This window comes from Cryptomeria japonica, chromosome 4 (assembly GCF_030272615.1).
Source record: "Cryptomeria japonica chromosome 4, Sugi_1.0, whole genome shotgun sequence".
NCBI lineage: Eukaryota > Viridiplantae > Streptophyta > Pinopsida > Cupressales > Cupressaceae > Cryptomeria > Cryptomeria japonica.
The window spans coordinates 770,039,119-770,064,324 of NC_081408.1; the positions used below are offsets into that span (position 1 = coordinate 770,039,119).

The following is a 25,206-nucleotide window of genomic DNA, read 5'->3' on the forward strand; positions in this document are numbered from 1 at the left end:
CTACCAAGGCAATTCTCTCATCTTCAACATCGGACAAAATTTTCATTCTTTTTATACTTTGGTGGATGCAACTCCTTGTTACAAAGATCATATTTTGGCATGGGGTGGGAGAAGGTTGGCAAAAACGGTGGAATTTGGCTCTATGCCTATTAAAGATATTCCATGAGATCACATTTTTTTCAAGCATTTTTGTCAAACAATTCACAAGCTGTGCCTCTACAAATCTTTTCCAACTGTGGAAAGATGCAAACAAAAACAAAAGCAAACCAAAACTAAACCAAAATTTGAAAAGGATAATCTAAAAATGTTTTTGGGTGGTGTTGATCACCAGTTCACCCAGGTGCTCCTGCACTAGGCACGTTGGGTAAGTGAAATGTTCCTTGAGTTGGGAACTTAGGAACATTAGAAGATGCATGGGACAATAATCCCATGTTTATTTCTGATCCACTTTTGCTCCTTGTCCATAGGAGCCTTCCCTCTTCCACTTTTATGTCCAACACACAAGCTACCTTCATTGGTGTTGTTCCATATATCTGAGCAACTCCCTGTCACATTCTCTTTCCTTTTATTGAACTGCTGCAATAAATGGGAATCTGTTGTTGACATAAATTGCTTGTTAATTGCTATATGACAATGTATTAATTAATTTTATTAAGTGGGTCTGGTAGCTATGTGTCGGTTGGTTGATGGTTGTGTACCTCTCGGCAACCATCGGGTTCTTTAAATATATTGTGTACCGCCAAGGAAGGTAGTATGGTATTGTTCGACTGTTGTAATCCTTGGCCAACCATCTCTGGTGCTCTTCTCTATAATAATTGCATGTGCGAATAAAGATATATTTTACTGTCATGTCTGGTATGCATTGTCATGTACATTATTATTTTTTGTATTTAATTTACCAGTTGTAGCGGTAAACATTTTGGCACTGTTGCCTTAAAATATATTGGGTCAGCCTTGAGTGATTCATGTCCGTAGATCCCATTAAAGGTGAGAAGAGGCCACAGTGTGGTCAAGACCAAGCGATTAGGTGATCCGTCGACCCTTGTTGGCCGTTCGGCGGGTCAGCGCCTCTTGTGGATTCACGACATGGCTTTCTCTCGCCTCTCGTGGGTTCGTAACTCTGGCCGCACATCCGTTCATTGACAACTCGAGCTTTTGGCGCAACGGCAGCGGTGATTCCAACAAATGGTATCAGAGCCAGGTTATGGGTTCGAATCCTTGGAGTTGCCCCTGGAATCCTCAGTAGTCGCTGAGGGGGGGATTGTTGGCTGTTCGGCGGGTCAGCGCCTCCTATGGATTTGCGACATGGCTTTTGCCCGCCTCCCGTGGATCCTTAACTCTGGCAGCACGTCCGTTCACTGATAGCTCGAGCTTTTGGCGTAATGGTAGCGGTGATTCCAACAACCCTTGGTCGGAGGGAGCACAGAGATGAGTCAGAGATTGGGAGTACTCGGAGTGTTGGTACGCTAGAGGTGGACGTGTAGAGGATGCCTGCGCATTTGAGAGTGCAAGGAAAGCACTAGAATGTAGCGATCGGAACAGTCCACCCAAATTCGACACACCTGGAAATACTCATAGTGTTGGGGATGCTGAAGGTGGACGTGTAGAGGACTCCTGCGTGGCCGAGAGTGTAGGGAAAGCATCGAAACGTAGCAGTCGAATTAGTCCACCCATGTTCGGCACACAAGGCGAATACACACGTACCTTCTGAGTGAAAACAATGTTGAGCACCTGGGAGAAGCAAAAATTGCCGAAGTTCACGGGGGATGGATCAGAGGACCCCGTACGACATTGTAAGACATGTATAACAATATGGGAGGCGAATGGCCAAGATGACAAGGACTATTGGCTAAAGGCATTTCTCGCCACCCTTCAGGGGATCGCCATTGACTGCTACACAGACCTCGGCACCCAACACAAGATGAGATGGAGTGATCTGAAGAAGGCATTCCAAGAGGAATTCAAACTCTTGAGGGATGATGATGAGATCGTGGTCGAAATCTATAATACCAAGCAAGGAAAAAATGAGAGTGTACGCGCTTACAACTATAGGCTCAAAGAATTGTTGAACAAGATGGAGAACCAACTAGTCAACAGGTTGAAGAAGAGGTGGTTCATGGAGGGATCGATACCCTCACTGCGCAAGAAGATGAAAGTAGTGCAAGTAGTGCCTCCGTCCTCGTATACCGATTCTTACAATCATGTGATGGACATCGAGAGTGAAAACAAAACCTCCTCCCGAGAGAAGAGGAATACCGATGATGATGAGAGCACCGAAGGTAGCAGTGACGAAGAATCCAAAACAATACGAGCCCTTCGATAGGATATGTTGAGAATGATGAAAGAATTGAAGGCCGAGAAAGGAACCGACAAAGAAGGTAATGAACTATGGTGTATAGAGTGCAAATCTAGGGGCACACGAAAGACAATTGTCCTAGAAATGTGTTTCGTGAGATTTGCCAAGTGCTGGGGCATTCAATCAAGGAGTACCCATACAATTTGAAGATGAGAAGTACGCAAGTACTCTTCACACAGGGAGAGTCTAGCCCATCAAAACCTCAAAATGTATCACCTGTTGGCAATGGAAATTAACGAGGGCGAGACCAAATATAGTATGAGTCTAGAGGACGTCCTATCATACAGTGCCGACAATGTTGCGAATGGGGGCACTTTGCGAGAGATTGCCATAACAAGAAAGACAATGTACAATTATTGTGCAAATGGTGTGGACCAGGTGACCATGAAGACACCAACTGCTCGAAGCAGAAGGGTATTAATATGCTGGACGTGGAGGAACAAGAGGATGTAGTTTTGGCAATCATGAGAACACAGACAAAGGAGGTGATGTATTCAAACTCTGGTACGGAAAAGGAATGAGCCAAAGTAGAACAAGTGTTGGCGAAGGAATGAGTAACTTCCAATGGAATTGTAAGTACGCCATTGCGGGAGTCAGAGAAGAACATAGTCCGGTAGGTGCTACTAACAACTGTACCCATCAAGGTGGCAGACCTGTTGATGTGTTTTTCATGCACATGCAAACACAAAATAAAATACCCAAAAGTATCTTATCCTCTCTTGAATAAAATCTCTCAAATGCTGAAGATTAGCTTAAGGATCACTTGACAAGACTTCAAGGTTCATGAATGTAGGGTCACTACATGTGGATAAGCTCCGTTGGTTGATGTGATTGCTGGTATCACAAGGGGACTTACATTGAATTGTCGAATGCTTGAATTGCTGGAACTTGATCATCTAATATTTCAATCTTGTGATGCTTTTTGTCCTAAACTAACTTGAATTGAAAAAAAAGGGCAAAAAGAAAGGGTTTAGAGAGTCTATTCTAAGACCTAGAACGTAAGAAGATAGTCGAATGATTAGCTGGAATCCTATTGGGTGAGGTCTCACCATCAACTTGAACAATTTGACACAAGCTCAGTGCAATCTTCTAAGGACATTTCAAAGATGTTCAAATCATTACCATCAAACACTGCTCACCATTCAAGTTAATGCATAAACAATGGACGTATAGCAATTTGAAGTTAAACGCATAGTATTCCAATTAACCACACAAGGCACACTTACAATCAGCAAGAGGCTAGTGGTATGGACTAAACGGATTCCACATAAATGCATTCAACAAATTCCTCCATTTAATCTAATTAACATGAAAACAAAATGAGAAGTAGAAACCATGAGACTTGTTGAAATAATACATTTCACCATAACTTCAATGAAAAGAGTATCTCATTTACAAGTCTTGAGGTAGTTGGATTATCTCTTGTTTGCAACTTTTGATCTCCCCATGTCAATGTGATAGAATGAGAACCTTGAAGATATCCCGCTTTACTACTTGCAGCTGTTGAACATTTGAAGTCTTTCAACCTAGTAGCACTTTGAGTCTTCTTCCATGCATTTGAGGTGTTTTTGATGCTGATGAAGCTTCTTGAAGAGGTTTTCCTTGTATCTTGACCTTGATGTTGAAATTCTCTCCTTGAGATCCTTGCTCCGATCCTCCTTCAACCTGGTCCATTTGATTTCCTTCCTTGCCTCCTGCAAGACAAACAAATGAGCATCAAACACATATGATATATAACCTTTTCATACTCCCATTTTGACTTGATCTCTCATTCTGATTTTATGTGATTTTCTCTAAATCTGATCAAAAGAAGAGTCATACTAGTCAGTGAAGAGTGATACTAGTCAGTGAAGTTGCTGTAGTTGAAGGGAGTTTGCTGTATAGGAGATGAATTCTCTGCTTATATGATGAATCTGGCTACTTAGTGGTGAAATTCGTTCTCCTTGATGACTGGATCTGCACCTTCAATGTCTAAATTTGCTTTAACACTGACTGATTTTGCTCCTGCATTGACAAAATTCGCTGACCTGCTGAAATTCGCATTAGGAGAGGGAAATTTGGTTTGAATTGATGATCAAATGATTCATTTTGACGCTTCTTATATAGGCGCTTAGGGTAAAGGTTATGTCTTTTGGGGTGCAAGGCCAACTTGATTTAGCAAAAACAAAACAACAAATTACCTTTCTCATGCTAGCCGACTTCACCTTCTTGCCTTCAAATTCAAATTTTGAGTTGATCTTGGCACTAGATGTGCTGAATTGAGGAATTCGCTCAAAATGGGGAGCGAGGTACATGACTTGGGGTGAATTCGCTCTTTTCAAGAGCAATGCACATGATCTTAAGGAAAGTTCGCTCCAAACTTATAGTGGTGTACATGATCTTAATATTACTCCGCTCAAAATACATTGCAAGGTACATGACTTAGAAAATTTGCTCTAATTGAGGGGTAATGTACATCCTTAAAAAATTTCGCTCAAATTTGAGGGCAAGGTACATGATCTAGCTAAATTCGCTCTTGACCCTTGGTATGGTACGTGGTTTAAATGCAAAGTTTGCTCAAATTCCTTGGCAAGGTACATGGTTTGGAGGGATTCGCTCCAATTTGTTTGCAATGTACATGCCCTTTTGAAAAAATTCGCTCAAAATCATGAACAAGGTACATGCTTAGAAAAAACTGCTCAAAATCATGAGCAAGGTACGTGACTTTAAGATGGGTTCGCTCAAATTTGTTTGCAATGTACACGACCTTAGGGAAAATTTGCTCCAAACTTAGAGCAATGTACATGTCTTTAGGGAAAATTCGCTCCATTTTGTGAGACAATGTACAGTCCCTAGGAAAGTTCGCTCCAATGGGAGGTCACTGTACATGACCTTTGTGTTGACCCTTAATTCGATTCCCTCAATTTTCTTTCGCTTTATTGATTCAAGCCTTAAGTGTTTAAACCATTCCACATGAAAACATTGTCAATTTGACCTTCAAGAAGGCATAAAGATGAATTTTGCTTCATTTGGAGGTCACTGTACAGGGTCTTAGGAGAAATTCGCTCCAATGAGAGAGCATTGTACAGTCTTCATGATGATATTCGCTTCAACTGGAGAACATTGTACAGTCCTTAGGAGAAATTTGCTTGAATTCATGGGCAAAGGACTACACCTAAAGACAAATTTGTTAATTTTAATGATCAGATTAGGTAGACAGTAAATCAAACACAAATGCATAGAATTTACCCTGGGAAAACCTTCCTCTTGAAGGTGAAAAACCCAGCAATGAAACATGTCTTTATTATCTCAGTTATGTCTAGAGACTTTACAAGGAATTTGCTTCACACTTGCAGCTATATATGTATGACAATAGTTTGCTATAGAGAAAAATCTGATCTGCTATATAGGATGTATGATCAGCAATGAACTCAATCTTCCTTGATAAATTCTCAATCCATTGTAGATGAATACGAATTGCTGATATATGTTTATTCGATCTGCTGAAGGTTGATATACAAATCACTGGAGTAAGTATTCTTCGATCTGCTGTATGTAAGAATAATTCAATGCCCAAGGAGAAGTCAATCTATCTTCCTTTATACCCGTGCAAGGTGACTCTTCATTAAGATTCGACTCTCTTGGATCAACTCCATTCAAAGCAATGTGTCCTTTCATTAAGGGTGATGAACTTTCCCAAAAGTCGTCCCCCTTAATAAACATATTTGTTATATTATTTGCACGTAATCAAGGGATCGCATATTTTAGGTACTTATCGGCAATATAAAAATATGCAAGGCCAAAGGTCAATTGCATATTTGGCAGAATCGGTCTCCCAAGGAGACTCCCGCAGATATATACATCAACACTCCCTCTTAGCTAGGGAGGACTCCTTGCAGATATGAACTAACACTCACCATGGCTACTCCAAGAGGGTGAATAAGCACAAGTGCCAAGTCATGGAGTCTCTCACATGACATCCACCATACCTACTTGCAGAGGGTGGAAAAAGGGCTTATACCTCAAACTTCTCTCACATAGAAGAATGCATTAACAAGGGCTGATACCTCAAACTTCTCTCACAGAGAAGAATGCACAACAAGGGTTAATACCTCAAACTTCTCTCACAGAGAAGAATGCATAACAAGGGCTTGCACCTCAAACTTCTCTTACAGAGAAGAATGCATTATAATACATATCAAGTAATCACTGATGCTGAGACTCCCTCTCAGCAAGGGCTTCATTCTCCACAATTCCAAGCTTGTCTCGAAAATGCACAAATTTCACTTTTGCAAGAGGCTTGGTGAAAATGTCAGCCGTCTGTTCTTCAGTACAAATGTATCTCAATTGAACAACATTCCTCTGTACCATATCTTTGATATAGTCGTACTGAATCTCAACATCCTTTGTTTTGTCATGGAATACTGGATTGATTGAAAGCTTCACACAACTTTGGTTATCACAATGAATGGTAGTAGGTTCCAATGATTGTCCAAAAAATCCTGCAAGGAGCTTACGAAGCCACATTGCTTCGCGAGTTGCCACACATGCTGCAACGTATTCCGCCTCTGTAGTTCTCAGAGCTACTGAAGACTGCTTCTTGCTACACTAGGAAATCATAGCAGATCCCAAGCTAAAACAACCACCAGAGGTGCTCTTCTGATCAGTAACACTCCTTGCCCAATCAGAATCAAAATATCCTTCAAGAATTAGGTCCACACTGGAAGAGTATTTCAAACCATATCTAACTATGCCATGCAAGTATCTCAAGATATGCTTGGCTGCAACTAGATGTATCTGTCTAGGTTCACTCATGAATTGGCTAAGTGCACTCACTGCATAGCAAATATCTGGTCTAGTGTTAACTAGATACATCAAAGACCCAATCAACTGCCTGTACATAGTAGGGCCCACAAGATCTAAACTAACTGCAGCTTCCCTCAATTTTTTCAAGTTAGTTTCCATTGGTGTGGACATAGATTTACAATTTGTCATTCCAAATCTCTTCAAGATATCGATGGTGTATTTTCCTTGACTTAGGATAATCTCATTGGGCCTTTGCCAAACTTCCAACCCTTGAAAGAAGTGCATGAGTCCTAAGTCCTTCATCTCGAATTCGGAAGTCAACTCCTTTTTACATCTATCAATGAGATGATCTTCTTCGGTAACAAATAGGTCATCAACATAAAGTACCAAGATCAACATATCACTATTGAATACCTTGAAGTAAAGGTTTGGATCAACATCATTCTTGCAGAAACCCAAACCTACTAAGTATCTGTCAATTCTTTCATACCAAGCTCAAGGAGTCTGTTTAAGACCATATAGGGCTTTCTTCAATCTACACACATGAGACTCTTTCCCATGAATCACGAACCCCTTAGGTTGCTCGATGTAGACCTCTTCTTCAATCACACCATTTAGAAAAGCAGTCTTCACATCCATTTGATGCAACTTCCATCCCTTAGCTGTTGCAATGGCAATGATGGTTCTAATGGAAGTATAGTGAGCAACAAGAGCAAATGTTTCTTCGTAGTGTATTCCCTCTTACTGAGAGAAGCCACGAGCCACAAATCTAGCCTTGTACTTTTCAATGCTACTATTAGCTGCATGCTTTATCTTGTACCACCACTTGGAAGATACAACAGACCTCCCTTTCGGTCTAGGCACAATATCCCACACATTATTCTTGAGAATGGATTGATACTCCTCATCTGTTGCATCTTTCCAAACTTGTTGTTTTGGGCTTCCTCTACGCTAAAAGGTTCAGATTCAATAAGATTACGCATTAATGCAACATAACTAGAAAATCTCTGTGGTCTTTTTCTTTCTCTGAATGTGCCTCTAGGAGCGGGAAACTGTTCTGCTTCTAACTAGGAATTTAAATACGGTAGGCTTTGGAGGTTTCATTGTAACCCACAAATATTCCTCTCTTGCCAGAAGGTTCCAACTTGGTTCTCTTGTCCTTGGGAATATGAACATACACAGGACAACCAAATATTCTCAGGCGGCTGATATCAGGCTTAATACCTGAAAAAGCTTCTTCAGGAGTCATATTTTGTAATATCCGATGAGGACATCTATTCTGAACATACACTGTTGTTCTAGAGGCTTCTACCCATAGAAAAGTTTGAAGGTCTTGATCATGAATCATAGCTTTTACAGCTTCAACAATAGATCTGTTCTTCCTTTCAGCAACCCCATTTTGTTGAGGGTTGTAAGGAACACAAAACTCCCTCTTGATCCCTGCCTCAATACAGAAATCACGAAAGCTACCCGAGGTGTACTCACCTCCATTATCAGACCTTAAAATTTTAATTTTCTTTCCAAATAAATTTTCTACAATAGTGTTAAACTCTTTAAACCTACCTAGGACTTCATCAGACTCTTTAGACCTTAAGAAATAAATCCAAGTCATCCTAGAGTAGTCATCTATAAAAGTTACATAATACAAACATCCACTTAGGGATGGAATTAACATTGGACCACATAAATCTGAATGTACAAGATCAAGTATTTCCTTAGACCTACTTTCACTGCTATGAAAAGGACTTTTAATATTTTTGCCCATAGCACAACCTTTACAAGTACCATCATTTACATGAATAAGTTTAGGAATACCTTTTACCATCTTCTCCAATGATGGAAGAGCCCTAAAGTGAAGATGTCCAAGTCTTCTATGCCAGAGTTTGCTAGAACTGGAAGAATCATGAATAAGAGCTTGAACAGTGAGACTGGAGAGTTTGTATAAACTCTCATGTCGATTTCCAATCACACGAGCAATCTTGATGCTGGAGTTCTTACACCAAGCAAGAACTCTTCCTTCAGAAAATACAATTTGATAGCCCTTATCCTCCAAGGCTGAAATAGACACAAGGTTTCTCTTGATCCCTAGCATGAACAACACATCACTTAGGTGTAGAGAAACTCCAGATTCAAGGTTTAAAGATGTGGCACCAAATCCTCTTACAGAATAGCGTGCATCATCCCCAATAATTTGAAGATGTGACTCTTTCTCCACTAGATTAGAAAGGTGCTCCCGATAACTAGTGATATGTCGAGAGGCTCCACTATCAATTAACCAGGTATCACTGTCCATAGGAACATTGCTTGATAATGCTGATATGAAAAGAAAACCATTGGAGTTATCTTCAACCTCCTTCTGAGATGAGACTTCATTGATGTTTGCTCCTTGATGATTAGGTCTTGTCAAACAATCCTTTGCAAAGTGACCGAACTTGTCACACCTAAAACAGTGGATGCGAGAGAGATCTTTCTTCCTCTTCCTAGAATCAGGTGCAAAATCTGATTTGAAATCTCTATTCCTTTTGAAGTTGCCCTTCTTCCAATACTTATATTTCTTGGTAGATTGAGTGGCAAGAACATGTGTATCTTCATTTTGAGAACTCTTGACAATTCCTCTAGCGGTCAATCTTGATTCTTCTTGAATACAATCTGCATGGAGTCGATCAAACTTAGGTAATTTGGATCTTCCACTTATGCTTTGGATAAATGGCTCCCATGAATGAGGCGGACCATTCAAGGCTAGCATGACAAGGTCTTTATCAATCACTTGATCCCCAATTGCGCTTAGTTGATCTCTCAATTCTGAAATTTTTATGAAGTAGGTGATGACTGAATCTCCTTTTGCCATCTTCACTTGGTGAAGTTGCTGTCTCAAGGCAAGAGCCCTACTTACGTTGTTAATCTCATATAAATCTTCCAAGGTTTTGAACATATCTCTCGCAATTGTCATCTTGGAGATGAGAGGCACCAAGTGATCCCTCACGGAGCCGATTAATATCTTCTTTGCTTTGATGGCATTTGTAAAGCGGAAAATCGCGATCGAACCCTAAGTGTTCCCCCCACCACTCCAAGGAGAGAGAAAGGAGGTCACTAGGGTTGACGGTTTTCACTTAGGGGAGATTTTACATTCAAAAGAGGGGTTGAAACCCACAAGATCCAATCCCACACAATGCAAGATTGGATTCTAAATGAGTTTCAAGGGTTGTGACAGCAAGGCTACCCTCTTTTGTAAAGAATGTAGATAGAAGGATTGAGCTAGGAATGCATGTAAAGTGAGAAAGATTCACTTATAAACAGAGATAGGAATATAGGATGAAGCTGCGGACCTGGAATTAGCAGTAAAATGTCGAGACGATGCTGTCCTGCAAATTTGAGCGAAAGTTGACGGGACGATGGCGCCCGACGTGCACACGGTCCTTCGAAAAATCCGCGAAACGAAGGGGGATCTGTTCGTCTCTGCACAAGGATTCCAGATCTTCAATTACAGCCGCGTACCTGCAACCTACACACAGAAAAGAGAGGACGATTGGGGGGTTAGGGATTAGGGGTTTGCCCTTAGGTCAAACCCCGGTTTCAGAATTAACCAAGAAATGAGAATGCTGTAAATGTAAATGATTGTAATGTAAACAAGTACTGATACCTTGTTGTAAGAATGTTTGTATTCTTACATGCGAAGGTGTAAATGTTGTTGTATGTTGTATGTTGTATGTGATCTCCTCTTCAATGGTTGAATCCTTGTCTTGAATGCAACACTTAGCCTTGAATGGAGACTTAGAATGCTCAATTGCTTGAAGGAATGCTTGAATGCTTGAATGCTTGAATGTTTGAGTGTTTTAATATCGCTTCCGTGTCTTGCACACATATGTCCTTCCTTCCCAAAATGGGAGAGGAAATGTAGTTTATATACTTGCTGATAGACTGATTTTTCCGACCTTAGGCCGACTAGGAAACATTATTTCCCGAATTGCAAACATAAAGACCCGAGGCCCAAAAGAGACCGGGCCCAAAATAGGGCCAGGGACCAGGGTGCTGGGCGCCATGGTCCTGGGGAACCAGGGCGCTGGGCGCCCTAGTCCTGAAGGACCAGGGCGTTGGGCGCCATGGTCCCACCTCCCAGGACAGCAGGGTGCAAGGAGGGATCATGCCAAGGTGCAGAAAAATGCAGTTTTTGATGTCGTAAGCAAGGTTCGGGGTCTCCATTCAAGTTCAGTGTTGCGTCGCCATCGTGAAGACCCAAATGCAGTCGAAATTGCAAGTGTCGCAATTTTAGGACGCTACAACATTTTTCTTAATTTGAAGCTTCTCCTCATGATCTTCAGGTTCGGATAAATCCTTTTCCTCCACGAATTGAAGATCATTTTCTTCAAGTGCAATGAGCACTTTAAACTTCCATGAGGTGAAGTTAGATGCGCCTTCAAGCCTATCTTTGACTTTAAGACCGTTCACCATTTTCGAGACTTAGAGATACTGCTCGACGAAGAGAGAGAGAAGAGAATACTCAGAAGTTGTAGAGAATCTGATCACGATCTTCTTTCATTGTGGCTCTGATACCATGTTAATTTTAATGATCAGATTAGGTAGACAGTAGATCAAACACAAATGCACAAAATTTACCCTGGGAAACCTTCCTCTTAAAGGTGAAAAATCCAGTAATGAAATGTCTTTATTATCTCAGTTATGCCAAGAGACTTTACAAGGAATTTGCTTCACACTTGCAGCTATATATGTATGACAATAGTTTGCTATAGAGAAAAATCCGATCTGCTAAATAGGATGTATGATCAGCAATGAACTCGATCTTCCTTGATAAATTCTCAATCTGTTGTAGATGAATACGAACTGCTGATATATATATTCGATCTGCTGAAGGTTGATATACAAATCACTGGAGTAAGTATTCTTCGATCTGCTGTATGTAAGAATAATTCAATGCCCAAGGAGAAGTCAATCTATCTTCCTTTATACCCGTGCAAGGTGACTCTCCATGAAGAGTCCGCTCTCTTGGATTAACTCCATTCAAAGCAATGTGTCCTTTCGTTAAGGGAGGCAAACTTTCCCAAAAGTTGTCCCCCTTAATAAACATATTTATTATATTATTTGCACGTAATCAAGGGATCGCATATTTTAGATATTTATCGGCAATATAAAAATATGCAACGCTGAAGGTCAATTGCATATTTGGCAAAATCGGTCTCCCAAGGAGACTCCTGCAGATATATACATCAACAAAATTCGCTCCAAATTTAGAGCAAAGGACACTCACTTAAGCAAATTTCGCTTAAGTCCTTCAGCCACTTCACGTGAAAACATGTCAAATCGACCCTTAAGGAAGGTCTTAGGAGGAGTTTTGCTCCAATCATAGAGCCATGACAAGATCTGAAATAAAGTCATGCATTAAACCAAGGTCCGATTTTGCAACTTGAAGTATGATCAGATAACACAAGAAACCTAGGCATGATACAAAGGAGTCCTATCTAACTTTCATGCTCAACTCACTTGACTTTCTTAGTCCCTCATTTCAATCATAACCCTGCAAACAAAAGACAAGTCATTCATTCCAAAAGCCTCGACAACTGACTGTCTTCACTCTATTCTCAGGAGACCAACCTGACTTGATGAACTCTCTGGCTACTTAAGAAACTCTATCCCTTCAATGCAAGGATTAATAGCAAAGACTCTAAGACTGACCAACAACTAAGCTAAGAGGACTAATCCTAGAAAGCGAAAAGTGGGGGTCCCCATTTGCAATGGGGCAATGTATGAATACCTCACAACAAGACCTTCAAACTATGCCGCAACTGAGAATGGGAATTGCCAACACAGTCAGTGATGACACAGTGATCCAAAAACAATGTAAAAGCCACATGAGGAGGAACTGATGGGAAAACCACCACTCGAAGGGAATGAGTCCAGTGATCTAATGTTGCTGACGGTGAGAATCGGGAGGAAGCCTGTGGTCGTTGAGATGGAAATAATGGGGAAGAAGTTGACAAACACCATTGTCGATGGAGGCTCGGGAGTAAACATACTGCCAAAAGACACATGGAAATGTCTAGGAAAGTTGAAGCTTTGGCCGCCAACCTTCCACTTGGTAGGTGTTGATTAGCACGACATCCAATCGTTGGGATCATTGATGGCACAAAAAGTAATGATTGGGACACAACAATTTTTCTTGGACTTTGTAGTCATCCGGTTACAGAAGAAGGCATATGATGCACTCCTCGAGAGGGGATGGTTGGTTACTGCCAAGGCGAATCATAATTGGAAGCGAAATACACTCTCGATCGAGAGTGACAGGAGGAAGCATGTCATTGACTTGAGGAACCAGGCGGTGAGTGAAGAACTGGCACCCTCTGACTTTGAGTTTAATGGTGGAGAGTTAGGTATGGACGGAGGGAAACCCAACGATTAAGGGGTGCTTGAACTGGAAGATTGCTTTGAAGATGAGACGAGTTCATTGAATGGATTGTTCCACTGACAAATGGAGGACTACAAGGTATTTTCACCAATGCGTAATTTTCTTGAAGCTACAACTCTTGGTGAAGAGCAATCGATGAAAACATGTAAAGTTATGAATGATACATCCAGTAGTACAGGGATGGAAAGTGGAAGGGAAAAGCCCACGAGTGAAGGACAAAGGCCATACAAACAAGGGAGTCTGCACGAAAGGAAATCATACTCGTATGGAGTCAGATTGTATAGTGTACATTTAAAAACTATGGAATTGAGAGAAAAAAATTAAGCAAAGACAAGAACGCAACGCAAGATGTCTATACACCGTACAGAGAGCACAGAGATCGATCACGAGGCTATTTCCTTACATTGTATAGAAGACAAGAAGGGGTCGTGCAAGGAGCAGGTTATTCGTATGGGCACAACAAGTATAGACACACCATTGGTGTACGCCATCCACCGTACGAACACAACATGTACAAGCCCAAGAACCGCTTCATTTGTATGTTGTACGAGATGAGAAATTGGTACAGGTTGAACAAAACAAAGAGTTTACATGGCATTCGAAGAAAATCGTACGGGGGCAAGAAGAAACAAATCCGTACAGCAATTGAAGAGCTTCGTATGGTATTTGAATGGAAGACATGAGTCCGTACAAAAATTGAAGAGGCATGTATGGTGTCCAGGGGAAGCAAAATAGTACGAGTCCGTACGACAATTAGGGAATCATGTACAGTTTCTGAAGAGAGTAAATTCGTACGAAGAACATCAATTGAAGAAATACGTACGACAGGGGCAATACATTGACAGGGGGCTGTCGTACGAACCCATATGAAATTTGGAAGACAATGGGAAATCGTACAAACAAGTATGAAAGGAGCAGGGTGTTGGCGAAAGGTTGCCGTATGAATCCGTACTGTGGGAGGTGATTGCAGGCAAGACAAATTCATCGTATGAACCCATATGGAAGGAAGAAATTGGCCAAGGCGAGTTACCGCACGGAAAGCAAGGCATATGCAACTCAAAATCGCTGTACGAATTTGTATGGAAGTATCAGCTTGGCAAGGCGACATTGTTAGGAATCTGTATGGAAGATCCGAACAAAACCGTACATGAAGAGCATCAAAACTGTGCAGATTCGGCCGTAAGTGCTATGTTTCAGATTTTGAAGGACAGAAAAAGTAGGTGGTGGGAGTGGAATCTGGATTTTTTGGTTTCATCAACAATATTTTTGGCGTCTCAAAAAATCACAAAAATCATGTGCGCCATGGAGTTTCGTGTGGTTCTGAAGTTTGCAATTTGGTGTTGGCGGTGGGGGTGCTGCCCCAAGACCTTGTGAGGGGTGCTGCCCCTTGACCCCCATTTCATCTGGCAGGTACACTACAAGTTGGGGTTGTCGAGCCCAAGTCATTGTTTGTCCTTAGTCTTCTTGGATATTACTTGATGTTTGCTCGTCGTCTGGAAGATGACTTTTTCTTTTGGGGGGCATGATGTTGTTGGCATTAATTGTCTGTTGTTAATTTCTATCCGATAATGTATTAATTAATTGTATTAAGTGGGTCGGGTAGTTATGTGTCGGTTGGTTGATGGTTGTGTACCTCTCGGCAACTGTCGGGTTCTTTAAATATATTGTGTACCACCAAGGAAGGTAGTACGGTATTGTCGGATTTGTTGTAATCTTTGGTCTTCTTCTCTGTAATAATTGCATGTGCGAATAAAGATATATTTTACTGTCGTGTCTGGTATGCATTGTCATTTACATTATTATTTTCTGTATTTAATTTACCAGTTGTAGCGGGAAACATAATCTAATCTGCCTTTTTCCCTTGAAATTGGCCTTTTGAGTGTTTGCAAATCAATGTGTCCAGCCCTCTCCTTTTCCTCAATCTGTGGCTTTCCAACACTATAACAAGCTATGGAGCTTAATTCCTTTTCTTGCTTCTCTTCCTCCCATAGAGGATTCAATTTATATTTTTGACCATCTTTTTGGATGGTGTACGCGTGCTTGCAATCATCATGAATGGCTTCTCTATCAAATTGCCATGGCATACCCAACAACACATGACAAGCACTCATAGGCATCCCATCACACAACACCTCATCATTATAATAACCAATCTGAAAATTAACCAAACACCGCTTTCTCACCATCATTTCATGTCCCTCTTGTAACCAAGAAACTTTGTACAAACTAGGGCGTTTACACCTTTTCAAACCTAACTTGTTTACCATCTCCTTAGAAACTAGAGCATCCATACTATCACCATGTACTATAACTTTGCAACACTTACCTCTAGTCTTACACACAGTTTGAAAGAGACTTTTCCTTTGGAATGGTTCCTTCTCAGTCACCTTGGGTTTCACCAACACTCTCATCATTAGAGATTCACCTTCTTTGGGGTGTTCTCCTTGTGTGGATGCATCACTTTCTTAATACTCTTGTTCCAAGTGGTTTTTGGCTGCACTTTTCTTACTTCTTGTATTTGAGGACACTCAATGACCAGCTTCTCCACACTGAAAACATTTACCTTGGAATCATTTGTTGCTGCTACCACGTGCTCTTGATAGAAACTCCTTTTCCTTTGTGCTTTGGCCCACTTCCTTGCTCCATTTGGGCTTGGATTCTTCGACAATATGCTTTCCTTTACTGCTGCTTGCTTGTCCCTTCTCTGCTGCAAATCTTCCACGACTTTTGGTATTGTTTATATGTCTTTTCATTAATTTTTCCTCAGCCTTCAATGCATATTGTTATGCTTTCTCCATAGTGTTAATCTGAAACATACTTAGTTCATCTTGAATATTGAATTTTAAGCCATTCACGTACCTCGCTACCTTTTTCCTATCAATTTCATGCCTTCTTGATCGAATGGCCATCTTGTAGAACTCCTTCGTGTATTATTTTACACTCGTATCTTTCTGCTCCAGATTTTGCAATTTCTTGAATAACTCCTTATCATAGTCTCTAGGAATTATTTTTTTCTTCAATCTAGTTACCATTTGATTGCATCTTTTTATCCTGAGGTCTTGTTGTGACCATTTCACACATCGCGCCATTGCAAATGGGGACCCCTGCTTTTTGCTTTCTAGGGTTTGTCTTTTTAGGTCTTTTAGGGTTTTGTCTGTTAGCCTTTAGCTTTCGAGTGTCACCAAGGGGATCACCTGGATAGCAAGTTCTGCTTGAGTTAGGTCAAGTTGGTGAGTGATGAAGTCTGGAATGTCCTAATCCTGAAATTTGGCTAAGTCTGGAATGTCCTGATCCTGAAATTTGACTAAGTCTGGAAACTGAAAATCCTCCAAAAACTAGATTTTGCAATATAGCTCCTGGAGGTCTGAAACCACTCTCAAACATCCTGAAAGTATATATGGAATATAACTTAAAGTATAAGAACTTAAATGTTATATTCCATAAAATTATCCTGACGGAGAGTTCAAAAAGTCAAATTTCGCTCCTGACCCTTCCAAAGGGTCCAAAGCGAATTTCGCTCCTGACCCTTCTAGAGGGTCCAAAGCGAATCTCGCCCCTGACCCTTCCAGAGGGTCCAGGGCGAAAATCAATCTAGGACTCATTTCTTGCCTTATTTGACCAAATTTTGACTTGCAAGGCATTTTGAAGGGAAAGTTGGAAATGTTTGAAAACCTTGAAAAAATGATGATGGATTGAGTCTAGATTGCAAAATTCGCTCCTGACCCTTGCTGAGGGTCCAGGGCGAAAAACTTTATAAGAAGCTCTTCTTGCTTGGTTTGGTTGAAATGAAGTATCAAAGGCATATTGAAAAGAGAAATGAACATGGTCTTGCGTAGTGAAGGAGTTCCAAGTTTGAAAAATGAAGATTTTTAGTCAAAATTGCAAAAATCGCTCCTGACCCTCTTTGAAGGTCCAGGGCGAAAATTTGAAAATCCCCTATTTTGCCTTGCAGGAACGAACCAAGCTTGGATGGAGTGAAAGAAGAAGACCTTTGCCTAGCCTTGAAGGGTGGATTCAAGAAAAGTTGATGAAGGAGTAAGCACAAATTTGAAAAATCGCTCCTAACCCTTGCTGAGGGTCCAGGGCGAAAAAATCCTAAATGCACTTTTCTTTCAAAATTCAAGTGAAATCAAGCCCAAACTCCAGTAAAAGATGCCATTTGGAGTGCCTTGGTGATATTTTGGATTTGCAAAAATTGGATATTCAAGGTCTAATTTGGAAAATCGCTCCTGACCCTTGCTGAGGGTCCAGGGTGAAATTATTGTCAATCTTCATTGTGGCCTTAATCAAACATTGATATTCCTCAAATCCCCCAAAATTGCTAACTTCGAAGCATTTGGAAAGATTAAATCAAATTCGCATTTATTAAGGCATTGGCAATTTAATAAATTAATTTTTAGGCCTTGAAATAGATAAAAAATTCCCCTTGGAGGCATTGAAATTAATTTTGAAAATGAAAAAATTAAGTTGGGCGCTCAATATTTGTTATTTGCCTTTATTTGTCAAGTCGGCCTCCTTTTTAGTGGTTTTTATTTTATTTTAAGGCTTATTTGCTAGGTCGGCTTCATGGTTGATTAGGGCGAGTGCTCTATATAATGGGGGAGTATTGCTTTAAGTTTCAAATCATTCATTCATCCTTCTAAGTGCGAAATTGAGGAGCAAATTGGAGAGGCGAATTTCTTGCTAGATTGAAGGATAATTTCCAGATTTTGGAAGGTATTTGAAGGCAAATTTCCAGATTTTGAAGAAGCTAAGGAGGGTGGAATTCATTTTGAAGGCTAATGGAGGCATAATTCATCCAAGGGAAGACTATAATCTAAACCTTGTCTATCAAAATCCGGTCTTCTTTCATCATTTTTCAAGGTTTTATAGTTAAGCATTCAAGGGGGAGGTATGAAGAATCTTTTTGAAGTTCTTATTCAAGACTTATTGTGATCTCATTGCGATTTTGTAAAATCTAAGTCTTGAAAATCCAATTTCCATTCATAGTTAATTTGAAAATATATAATTCTTGATTTATCATGACTTTTTCAAATTAATATCTTAAGTTATACCCTTGAAAGATCTTAAATTTCATGCTTTAAGGTTTGATGCTCAAAGACTAACTTTAATCTTTTGTGTAGGCATCAAATGGCGACCCCGGAGTCGGAAGATCAACTACTTGGCGGACCCTCATCAAAGAAGATCAAGTCAGGACAAGGACGACCTCCTCCCGTCTAGCATCGACAAGGACGGCCTTCTTCGGGCAAGCATCATCAGGAATAACTTCTTCCAATCCAGCATTCCAAGGCGAGGTACATCATCATCCTGCACATCAAAGACAAAAGAAGTCAGAGCATGGGTTCGTTGAAGAAGCAGATAGTTTCAGATGAATTAATTAAAGCTAGCTTCTCAGCATCATTGAATTGGATTTCTACCAAGTTACAAGTATTAGACAAGGTGGCATCCCAGTCATCACTCCTCCAGTCGGATTGGTCCACCTCAGCATGTCCAGATTCAATGTACCTGACTCATTAAAGGTGGCACAAACTTCGATGTACCTACCCCAGCTATCCATTGGTCGAATATTCCAGAGAAGACATGTGTCCAATTAATACAATTATTTCATTATTCAGCATTAAGTTTGTTGCAACAAACCCTAATTAGGGTTTTCATTGTAGAATCTTGGCCATTGATCTCAAATTGATCTTAGCCATTGAATTGTATTAAGGGCACTATATAAGCCCCAACTCTTCATTTGTAAAGGCTAATAGAAGAGGGAATAGAAAATAGTTAGTCAATAGTTAGAAGGTGAGTAGTCAGTTGATAGAATAGCAATTAGAGTAGAATAGGAAGACAAGGCAAGAATTGTTGCCATTGATTGTAAATAAACTCCATTTTCATTGAAGTAATGGTGAAGTGTGTCGTTTCTTGCAATATGCATGGTTTCTTGTTGAATCTTCAATTCTAGATGGTAGATGATTAGATCGAATGAAGGAAATTGTTGAATGCACTTGTGTGGAATCTGTCTAATCCAAACCACTAGCCTCTTGTTGAAGGTAAGTGCGCCTTGCGTGGTCAACTGGAATAAAATGAGCTTAATCTTAAGTCATTACACGTCTATTGTTTCATGCATTATCTTGAATGGTGATCAGTGTCAGATGGTGTACGATTTGAACATATTGGAAGCATCCCTTAGAAGATCACACTGAGTTGGTGTTGAATTGTTCAGCCTGATGGTGAGACCCAGCCCAGTAGGACTCCACCTAGTCATTCATCCATCTTCTCGCATTCTAGGTAGTAGAGTAGACTTCTTGAACCTTGCATCTTTTGCCATTTGTTTGTCTTCCAGTTAGTAAATAGGACTCATGATTCTAGCAAATCAGACGTTCAGTCATCAAGTGTAAGTCCCCTTGTGATTCCAGCAAATCACACCATACCACTGGTGCTTATCCACACGTAGAGATCCTACAGCAAAGAACCTTGAAGTCATCCCGATTGATCCTTTTCGCGACATCTTCAGCATTCGGAGACTTTATTCAAGAGAGGATAAGGTACCTTTAGGTATTTTATTCTGTGTTTGGTCGTGTACAAAATACACATCAACAGGTCTTCATTCATTACCCACTCCTTCTACAACTCTTTCCACCATAATGCAACATGCCCCTTTAACTTTGTTTGAGCCAACTTTACCCTTTGAGGATCTCTAATTTCCTCTACTTCAAAGTATTCTTCTAGCTCCCCTATCCAATCATTCAACTCATTTGGATTTAATGTTCCAGAAAAGCTTGCCACATCCATTTTGTTACTCTTTGTGGTTCTCTAAAGAGCTCTCAAAAATCTTTCTTCTCTAGGATCTACATGTTGTTCTTCTTCTCGTTCATGTTCTTGTTCTTCCATTTCACTTCCATCATCACTCAAATGATCTATTGCATTTCCTGTAGCTAATCTCACCTCATTTCGGATATAATCTCTAATATCATTTCACATCATCTATCGAAATCGCTCCAACACTTATTCAATTTTGGGCATTCCTCTTCAAGGTGGCATCTTGATCACTCCTCCAATCAACGGCTTTGAGCTCTTGCTATCCAGGACTCCTCTCTCATCTATGTTCTTTTGAGATATTCTTTATTGGGCTTCCTCTATCCACCCACCGGTCTTGGCATAGGCTGCCCCACATTTGGCGTTTTGCTTATGCACTCAAAACCTTTAGCTCTGATACCATTTGATGCAAGACAGTTAACACTCCCTACTACTGCAAAGACAAATCTCAAGAACAAAACAGAACAAAGACTCTCTGTTCATAAACAACACAAGATTTTAATAATTAATTACAATCAATTTATTATCAAATCTGCGATTACACAAAATGTCCTCTCACACTTTTCTCTATACACTTCACCATCTACACTCTCCCTAACCAAGTCCATGTAATTCAACCCTTTCTGTGACTGCAGACCCACCATACATTCCTCTTCATTGGGCTGATTCTCACACCTACGCGGCCCCTCAAGGAGTATTTCCTCCACTACCTCCCCTCCCTTCTTAGCTGATGCCTCCTTTTTATATCATATACTCTGCTATTAATTCATATTCCTGATGTCTCTTTATATTCTTGGGCAGATACTACTATTGGTGCCCTGGTCCCCAATCTTCACTTCTTTTCCCTTTCACTTCCCTTCCATTTTGATGCCCATTCACCATCTTGGTTTGGGAAGCTGTATCGACAGGTTCATCAAGTCTTTTTTTAAATACATTTTGTAAAGAATCCTGATTATCCTGACACTTGTTTGTATATGCTGGCAAATGGTTGCTCAATCACATTTTCTTTGAAAATTTCATTTCTAAAATCTTTTCGCAAATCCATTTTGTATCCTTCAATCACTGCAATTGATGAGATCAAAATACGAAGAGGTATTCTGTCAAATAGTTGGCGTGCCTTGCCTGTGCCTCTAACTTTGCAAACGTGTCTACCAAGGCAATTCTTGCATCTTCAGCATCTGAATTTTTTTTCTTTCTCTTTATACTTTGATGGATGCCACACCTTGTTACAAAGATCACATTTTGGCACAGACTGGAAGAATGCTGGCAAAAACGGTGGAATTTGGCTCTATGCTTGTCAATGACATCCCATGAGATAACATTTCTTTCAGGCATTTTTGTCAAACAGTTCACTGGCCATGCCTCCATAACTCTTTTCCAACTGTGGAGAGATGCCAACAGAAACAAAAGCAAACCAAAATTTGAAAAGGATAATCTGAATAGTTTTTTGGGTGGTGCTGATCACCAGTTCACCCAGGTGCTCATGCACGAATTGTGAAGAGAATTTTATGGTTGTTTCACATCAAATTAGAAGAACAGGTTGAGAAGAATAGGATCATCTATCATTCTGTTAAAAGGATGGAAATTCGAATGAGGAGTTGGTGCCTCTAGTGAGTTGGTTGGTGCATATTTGAATGAGGGGTTGTTGCCTCTAAAATGAATTAGGGGCTATTGTCTCTAAAATTGTAAAGAAATTTTTATTTATAGAAAGCAAACATGCTGCTGTGGTTTTCTCCCTTTTAGGGTTACCACATAAATATTGTGTTCTTGTGTTCTTTGTATTTGAATGATTGTTGCAATTGCGATTAATAAAGTTTAATTTTGATAAAGTAGTAGTTATACTGATTTACTTCTCCCCCCCCCTCTAATTTGAATGAGGGGTTGGTGCCTCTAAAATTGTAAAGAAATTGTTATTTATAGAAAGCGAACATATTGCCGTGGTTTTCTCCCTTTTAGCTTTTAGGGTTTCCACATAAATATCGTGTTCTTGTGTTCTTTGCATTTGAATGATTTTTGCAATTGTGATTAATAAAGTTAATTAACTGCTCTTCTCCTCCTCCCCTTCTCCCCCTCTCCCTCTCCCTTTCAGTATAACTGTGTGCGCAACAGCTTAATATTATGACTATGCCACGTTAAATTCTTCTGGAATCGATAGGTTAGAATTTTTAGTGTACAACATTTTGGATCTCTACTGGGTCCATATTTACAGGGAAGATGGTTGAAGCCCATTTTTACAAATCCAGAAAGCTTTTAACATTGTCTAACAGTGAAAAAATGACAACCTTAGGTCAAGAACTAATGAAAAGAGGTGAGGATTGATTGAATTCCAATGTTATGGGGTAAACGCAATTGTTTGAATAATGGCATCTTTTTTCAAGCTTGTGTGGTAGGTATGATTTTAAGTCAACCCATTCTTTATTTAAATTGCCTGAGATTTCTGCAGACACATCAAAATTATTTGTGCCTGAAATTCTATTTAAGATAATTCAGTATGCTTTCCAATCTGCATTATGCATTCCCATCAAACTCACCTGCAGGGAATCATTTATCTATAATGTTATTAATACCATGAATTTTCTGAGATCTTACTCATGTTTCTTGGAAAATGTAATTTCCCCACTTTGGATTAGAAATTAATAATAAATAATAATAATATTAAAATACAAAATAATAAAATTAAAATATAAAATAATATAATTAAATATAATTAAAATATAATTAATGAATGGTCAAAAGACATGGAAGGAAAAGTTGTGACTCCCTCAAACATGGGATATAAAATGGAGAAGAGAACCTCATTTGAGAAGGGGGTAATTTTGGGAATCAGAGGTGCAGATCTGATTGTGAAAGGTTGTGTCCCTTTCAAATGACAGAAATAATGAAGAGTTGCATTCTTTCGAAGGGTGCTAATGGTGAAAGGGTATGTCTCTTGCCAAAGGGCATACATGATGAAGAGGTGTAACCTCTCCGACACATTGAGAGATATAAAGGAAAGGAATCAAAAGCCTCCAATGACAGCACCATTGATCAGATCAGATCAGAACTGTTATTAAGTTACAGGCAGTAACATCCTTGTTCTTGGTGGTTTGCATGGAGATTATGGAAAAGAAAGGAAGAAGTATACGCAGCAGAGATTATTGAATCAGAATATAAGAGGGTCCCATTAGGGGACATTACAATTGGTATCAGAGTGGGATGGCTTGTGTTTAAGTTGAGTTAATTATTTAGATGGTTGTCATATCTGCTGCAAGATGCCAAGGAAGCACCATGCTGATATCAAAGAACCTCCTGCCCGTGTCTGATCCATGAAGTGTGGGTAACGCAAAAAAATTACAAGCATTTTGATGGGCATCAGTCTTGCAAAATATCATGAAGATAACCAACAGCAAAATAGGAGAGAGTCCTGAAAAATGCACAAAAAGGCATCATCAAGAGCAAGATCTTGCAAAGAATATTGACCAAGGAAAAAGACAGAGTTTCAGATATTAATTTTGAGTCTCATTTTCTCATATAATTTCCAGCAAGCTTTGATGTGAATGCTAAATCAAAATATTTCTAGATCTTTTACACACATTATGAGTATATGTAAAAGTGGAGGGTTAATCATACAGTTCAATGTCAAGGTAAGTTCTTCTTTTGCGTTCTAATAATTATTTTCCTTTTCATCTGCAACTAATGGCGTTAGTGTTTGCTTGATCAGCATCATGAGTTCAAATTCTTGGAGCTTCCCAATTGTCAATTGCTCACCTCCCATATTTCCACGAGCTTGCTATGAATACTTTGTGGACAAAAATCTAGGGCAAAGATAATAGAAGAGTTTGGCTTAGAGGCAGAGGAGTCCCATCAGTTCTTCACCAAGCATGGTCTATTTTTTCTCGAGGCAAAAATCCTTGTAGATGACTCTATGCAGGCCTTTGATAGAAATGTGGCTAAAGTAGATTTTTGTGGGCCTAAACCAAACGCAACCTAGAAATCTGCTCATGCTTGAAGATTTGAACAAAAAGGAGTGTTGAATTTCTCAAGGAGTAAGCCGTGCACTAATCTATTCTCTTCGCTAGGCAATGTTGATATCTTGCCTTGGAGCCCTAGTGTGTAATGTTTAGCTGTGAAAATTCAGCGACCTGCAATATATATGATCAACATGAAGATGGAATTAAGGACCTTGGTTGAGAAATGCTTAGTGTCATGGATCAACTTGTTCAAAGCAGTCTAACTAAATATTTCTCTTCATGCTATGAAGGTATGGGAATAAGTGGAGGTGTTAATTTTGGGTTGTAGGTTATATTTTAGGATGTCTTATTAGTTGAAGAAATGGTAGTATATGTAAAGTTGAGTTTTATTTGATTAGCAGTAATATATGAAATCACAGAAGGTTCCTAGGTTGATGGTCATGAACCTTCACGTGACTCACTGTAGTTTAACACAGAAATCATTGGAAGGTTCATTACCAGCTCCATTTACTATAGTTGTGCTGCTCGTGTTCTGTATTTATGTTGCTCCTTATCGGCACTATGGTTTGTAGCTTATGTTGTCCATCTCCAATACTTTGTTCTGTAGCCTAAGCTGCTCCTTACCAGCATTGTGCTCTTTAGTATATGCTGATCATAACCAGCACTAAAGTTCTGCTGTATATGCTTTTCATTCCAGCATGATGACTCTGTAGCATGAAGTTTGAACAGTTCGTTGACAACATTATGAAGTTTACATTTAGCACTGTGAAGCTCTGCTATGAAGTTCATTTCCAACACAATGTCCTAAACTTTTGCATTTATTATCAGCAATTATCCTATGCTCTACACTTATAACCAGCAAACATATGCAAGTCTTGGTGAGCTTTGTAGTC

At 39.8% G+C, this 25,206-nt stretch overlaps 1 protein-coding gene across 8 annotated transcripts in view; it reads left to right on the top strand.

Moving 5' to 3' along the window:
• The window catches only part of LOC131033458 (thymidylate kinase), a 55,205-nt gene that overhangs the window by 28,207 nt on the left and 1,792 nt on the right, over window positions 1-25,206 (top strand). The gene's annotated exons all lie outside the window — the stretch shown is intronic.